This window comes from Ostrea edulis, chromosome 9 (genome assembly GCF_947568905.1).
Source record: "Ostrea edulis chromosome 9, xbOstEdul1.1, whole genome shotgun sequence".
Lineage (NCBI taxonomy): Eukaryota > Metazoa > Mollusca > Bivalvia > Ostreida > Ostreidae > Ostrea > Ostrea edulis.
In genome coordinates, this window is record NC_079172.1 from 45395371 (window position 1) to 45401785 (window position 6415).

Here is a 6415-nt window from a genome sequence, read left to right on the forward strand (position 1 = left end):
AGCGACTTTGGCGGAACGCAGCTTCCGCTAAATCAAGTACATCGCTAAATGCCATCCGTAAATCTAGATGTTTAAAGTAATTCAGGAATGCGCTAAATCCAATCTACGCTAACTTGTTGAAAAAACGATTTCCACCAAATATCGTACACGCCAAATACAATACGTTTACAGTAATTCTGTTTCTTTAATTTCAAAGAGAAGTATCTTCTGGGCCAAGATGAAGTCAATAATGCTTGGAAATAGCTGATTGAATTCACATAGAGCAAAACTTTGGGAATTTTTAGTTGCACATCAACATTGTTCCAAACTAAACTTTCTCATTATTTTAAAAGCAGTGTTAACAAATGTAACCAGCCTGTTTTACACATGGTTATTTCCTTTGTAAACGTTAATTAAATTCCATTGAAACACGGTTAAAAGATTCTCAAACGTAGCAAATTTATATTATGTGCATCTTGTTTGTTTTTGTTTTTATTTAGATTTCAATACTAGAACAACATAAAATAATTTAATTCTTATTGTATCCTTGTCTCTGACTGGTCAAATTCCAATTGAAGAACACAAGTTATTTTTGCATTATCTGGTTTCGTATGGGGACACACCCTTGACAACCAGAAGCCGGAACTATTTTTTTCTCTCTCTCTAAATTTACATCGCAGCACTGTTTTCAGCCTTCGATGCAATAGAAAGTCAACGTGTACAATAAGATACTTCGGCTTGATACACATGTTGTTTTCTCGTTGTCAATGTTAGCATCTACTTGTACGCAAATCACTGTTGTAAAACATCTTTTGCTATATGTATGGTCGAATGATAGATTAAAACAAAGATATCATATTCAAATTAATGATTTGCCAAGTAAGCATTACCCTGTTCATTTTGAAATACATTTCTCACTGGGGAAAAACGTGAGGGTGTTTCATTGCTTGGTCCATTTTTCAACAAAGCAAACAAAAATTCAAACGTCACATTTTATCACCTGGCGTCAGACACATTGACATGTGGATCGCGATTTGTCACTTGCTTACATATTTTCTTGTGTCGGATTTACTATTAGCGACAACTTTGCACACAAGGGTAAGTTTTCATGTAGTAGAAGTTTTCACAGAGTTAATGTGAAGATATTTGAAGATTTATTTTGGGTAGGCCTAGGCCTAAACAATGCAATTTCCCGTATTTTCTCAATCTGTCGAAGATGAGCAACTTCAAAGTCAATCTCTATCTCTAAAGGACAGCAAAATACGCATTGCATGCATAGCTAGTCTATACATATTTTCTATCATGACAAACTTCACCTTTGATACCATATTTTGATAAATCATAAACTGGCTAGACTCCATAGAACTAAGATTAAAGATGGTGACCTTCATAGCTAGACGTCGCGTTTCGTCGTTGTTGCTAAGTGAATCATTGCGCGGCTCAGTTGATTTCTATTTTTCCGACTTTATGTACATTTTGATAAACGAAGGTTAGCATCTTTGTCACTTGCATTAAATCATAAGGAATTACTTTAATTCTGGGGGCAAGTTATACGAGTATAACCTGGGTTGGGTCAGTTTACGCTTTTTTATAATCCGCTTCGCTTTGATTGACTGACCATACGCAGTACAAGCTCTTGCGTATCGAATCAGTTGAGAGAAATAAACACCATATGTAGGTGGAAATGGAATATTGCTACATAGATATGGGAGTTGACGATGGAGAAGCTGAAATCATCCCGATTGTCATAAAGTTGAGTTGTTAGTTTGCCGTTAATAACTACTTTCAATAAAATATCTAAGTATGAAACAGGAGTTGACGACTCTGTGGTGTCTTTTATTTCGAATTTCAACTTCAGAGTACTTGTGCGTGGCATCGGAATGACGTTTAAGAAATTAATATTTTGGATGACTGATCACTAGATAGGAATATTTGCGTTTTTCATTTTTGTTGATGAAGCAACTGTCTGATGTCAAAAAGTATAGTCTTTAATTCATCATGAGGAATGGTCGTGTAAAGTGTTGAAAAGTCATACGTTTTTATGTTGTTGATTTGAGAAAAGTTTTGCGATTTCAAGTTTTCTAAAAGTTCTTTAGAATTTTTTAGAATCCGCATTTGATTTACACCACTCATGGCACATGTAGTCGCACAGTACGATTGAAGTTTCTCCTTCACAGCTGTAAATATATTCATGAGGAGCAAATATAGGGGCTTGGTAGAACATTTACTGGACCCAGCAATGTATCTTTGTTTGTAAGGGTTTTTATGAAGTTTAGGAATCCAGTATAAATACGGTAACTCATATTCATCCGACCCCTTGACTGAGATATTAAATGTGTCTAAAACTGTAGCATGGTTTTGAAGAATTTCGTTTTTCGAAAGGGCGGTTGGAGTATAAGTACGATTACAAAAAGTGGAATTAAAGCCACGTTCGTTTGAAATACAGTTGTAATAATGAGCCTTACAAGCAAAGACAATATTTGGAAAGCTTTGTCCGCTGGAACCAAAACATATTCCTCATGTAACTTATCTAATTCTTTTATCACTTCTGGTTTACTAATCACAAAAGGATAAGTGGTACATACTTTTGTTTTAATATGTCTAATGCGGGTTGTTGATATTCCTCTTATAATTTTAATTCATTCTGACAATGTATCAAGTTCTTTTTCATATTTAGCCCATCGTCTGACATAATCCTCGACATAATTCATTTTAGAGATGAAGTTCCGTCTTATTGAATAATGCAAACACTGGATCTCATTTCTCTTAGTGACATTTGTTTTGTAAAAGATTTGTGTTTAATTGACACTAGTGACCAAGACAAGATTCGAATCATTCTATTTTTAGAACAATGTCACTTTAATATAAAGATTGATAAACATTTGCTTTGCCTAACAATGTACTTTCTACAAACGAAAGGTCAGCAAACTTCATTTTTGTATAAATACATGTACAGTGGAGCCTCGGTAATCCAGACGCCATTAATCCGGACGCTTCACCTTCCGGACGATTTTTCTAGGGAACGGAATTTTTATACATTATTTTGCATCATTAATCCGGAAATTCGCGTTCCGGATCCGGACGGTCACTTTTTACTACAAAACGTCATAATGTACGGAAGCCCATTAGTGCAAACCAAAACTAAATAAAAAACGAAATTATTATATAAAAAACGAAATTATTATATAAAAAACGAAATTATTAAATAAAAAACGAAATTATTATATAAAAAACGAAAACTAAATAAAAAACGAAATTATTATATAAAAAACGAAATTATTATATAAAAAACGAAAACTAAATAAAAAACGAAATTATTATATAAAAAACGAAATTATTATATAAAAAACGAAATTATTAAATAAAAAACGAAATTATTATATAAAAACGAAAACTAAATAAAAAACGAAATTATTATATAAAAAACGAAATTATTATATAAAAAACGAAAACTAAATAAAAAACGAAATTATTATATAAAAAACGAAATTATTAAATAAAAAACGAAATTAATAAATAAAAACGAAAATATTAAATAAAAAACGAAATCAAGAACAGTTTTTGAGAATATAATGTGTGTGTGTCAGTGGAGCTTAACAAGGAAGGAAACATGGCTCCTAATTCTTTGATTTACTGCGATTTCATCATCGCCAATGGAGTTTTACAGAAATCTAATGACATTACAAATTAGCCAACTTATCCATTCACTACACGTTTATCTACTATGTTCGCTGAAAGGTCCCAAACCTCGTGTATCGGATTACAGGATTTCTCCAAACTTACTTCAACACTAGCCCCCATAAATCTAAGAATATATATGGCTCCCATCAGCCACATACCTCAACAATCACTTGACTCTACACTAATTAAGTGTTTCGGCGGTGTGAAAATTGAGCGAATTGATTGGATTGATCGATAGATTGAAGTTTAGCTGCATGCAGATCCGCCTCATCAGAAGTCTATTTGCACTTCACAATTATCATGCAGGTTGATTATTCTGAAATGAAGGTGTGAGCATCTCCCTTAAATTTTTATTGCGTTGGTATGAACCACACTATAGGTACAATGTAGAACAGAGAAAACGTCTTTGTCTCTCTGGAGGGTGTGCCATTAATTCAAAAGCTTTTGCTTTTTGGTGGGTTGTATTTGGTGATAAAAACAAGGGGTATACCCGGTTTTTTGCTTTTATTTACAACGGATAACAGAGGTGGCTCGATCCTAGTTATCAAGTACCACTTGTACTTTTTTTATTGATTTAATTATCACTATAGCCCCTCTTTAGAGGGTTTGTTTTGAAATCTTTAAGAATTTCTTCAATCATTTCAATTAATTTATTCACTCAAATCATTCATACAATGGTACACGAGGTACATAAATATATAAGTTAGTATTTAAACAACATTGGCAAGGGTACAAGTATATAACTAATACATACACATGTATGTGCATTAGCACAAAATAAAGGTGGAGGACATAATGCATATAATTTAATATATATACATCTTAGGAAGGACAGCAGACTAACTTATGGATATACATAGTTGCTTTTTTTAAAAACTGTTTTAGGTTTCATGTTGTCATTAACTCTTTACATTTCGGTGTATTTGGTACATGACAATATCTAGGAACCCAAAATTCTTTCCGTAGAGCGGATAGTAATTTACATTCTAAGATAAAGTGGTATATTCGTCGGCTAATTTACCAGTAAATATGGCAAATAGTTTCACCTTTTATAAATCGCTTATAAACTGAAGGATAATGTGCACTTTTTCGTTCCAATTTGTAGGTTTGATGTACGTTTTCAAATCTAGAATGCGAGTTGCCTCAAATCACTTTCCTCTATACACCGTACTGCCCAAGAAATGCATTTTATTTACAGATATTTCACACGTGAATTTAAGCAGTTGATGAGCAGAATTTGCTATAGCGAATAAATCATGGCCGGATACTTTTACTATATTATGAAACTTCCACTATATAGGTCCCCAATAAATAAAATAGCTATTACCCACCAAAAAGCAAAAGCTTTTAAATTAATGGCACACCCTCCAGAGAGACAAAGACGTTTTCTCTGTTCTACATTGTACCTATAGTGTGGTTCATACCAACGCAATAAAAATTTAAGGGAGATGCTCACACCTTCATTTCAGAATAATCAACCTGCATGATAATTGTGAAGTGCAAATAGACTTCTGATGAGGCGGATCTGCATGCAGCTAAACTTCAATCTATCGATCAATCCAATCAATTTGCTCAATTTTCACACCGCCGAAACACTTAATTAGTGTAGAGTCAAGTGATTGTTGAGGTATGTGGCTGATGGGAGCCATATATATTCTTAGATTTATGGGGGCTAGTGTTGAAGTAAGTTTGGAGAAATCCTGTAATCCGATACACGAGGTTTGGGACCTCTCAGCGAACATAGTAGATAAACGTGTAGTGAATGGATAAGTTGGCTAATTTGTAATGTCATTAGATTTCTGTAAAACTCCATTGGCGATGATGAAATCGCAGTAAATCAAAGAATTAGGAGCCATGTTTCCTTCCTTGTTAAGCTCCACTGACACACACACATTATATTCTCAAAAACTGTTCTTGATTTCGTTTTTTATTTAATATTTTCGTTTTTATTTATTAATTTCGTTTTTTATATAATAATTTCGTTTTTTATATAATAATTTCGTTTTTTATTTAGTTTTCGTTTTTTATATAATAATTTCGTTTTTTATATAATAATTTCGTTTTTTATTTAGTTTTCGTTTTTTATATAATAATTTCGTTTTTTATTTAATAATTTCGTTTTTTATATAATAATTTCGTTTTTTATATAATAATTTCGTTTTTTATTTAGTTTTGGTTTGCACTAATGGGCTTCCGTAATAATGCATTGAAAATTGTACCGTTAATCCGGACGGTAATTTTGTTTAGGGAAGGTCTGTGTTGGACAATTTCAGCAAGGCGCAAATTATAAAGAAAACAAGCCAAACTGTCTAATTGAAGCGATTACCTGTACCCTGTCAACACCTCCCTATAATTAGGTGGTGTGTGATGATATGTCAATTAGATAGCACGTGCCGATCGTGACATGGTATTGCCAATTTTCGCACATAAGAGTGTAGATTATACTTCTAGATTCTGGATTTTATATTGTTAATTGGCGTGAAATATACATGCATGTTTATGCACATGTATATGTAGTAAGTTTTTAACGTTTAGAATGTCACGCATGTAGAATGTACCTGTGTACGATTGATTCTTGTTACGATGTTGTAGAGCTTTATTGCTTTTGAATTTTTAAACTCTGCGTAGAAGTGAGAAAATTACCATTTTAAGGAAAATGACAATTAAATTTTGTATGTACCCGTAATGTTAGTTTCACCCGAGTTTTGTTCCGTTATTATCGCATCATGAAAACAGTAGGTGCGCGTGGCTAGAT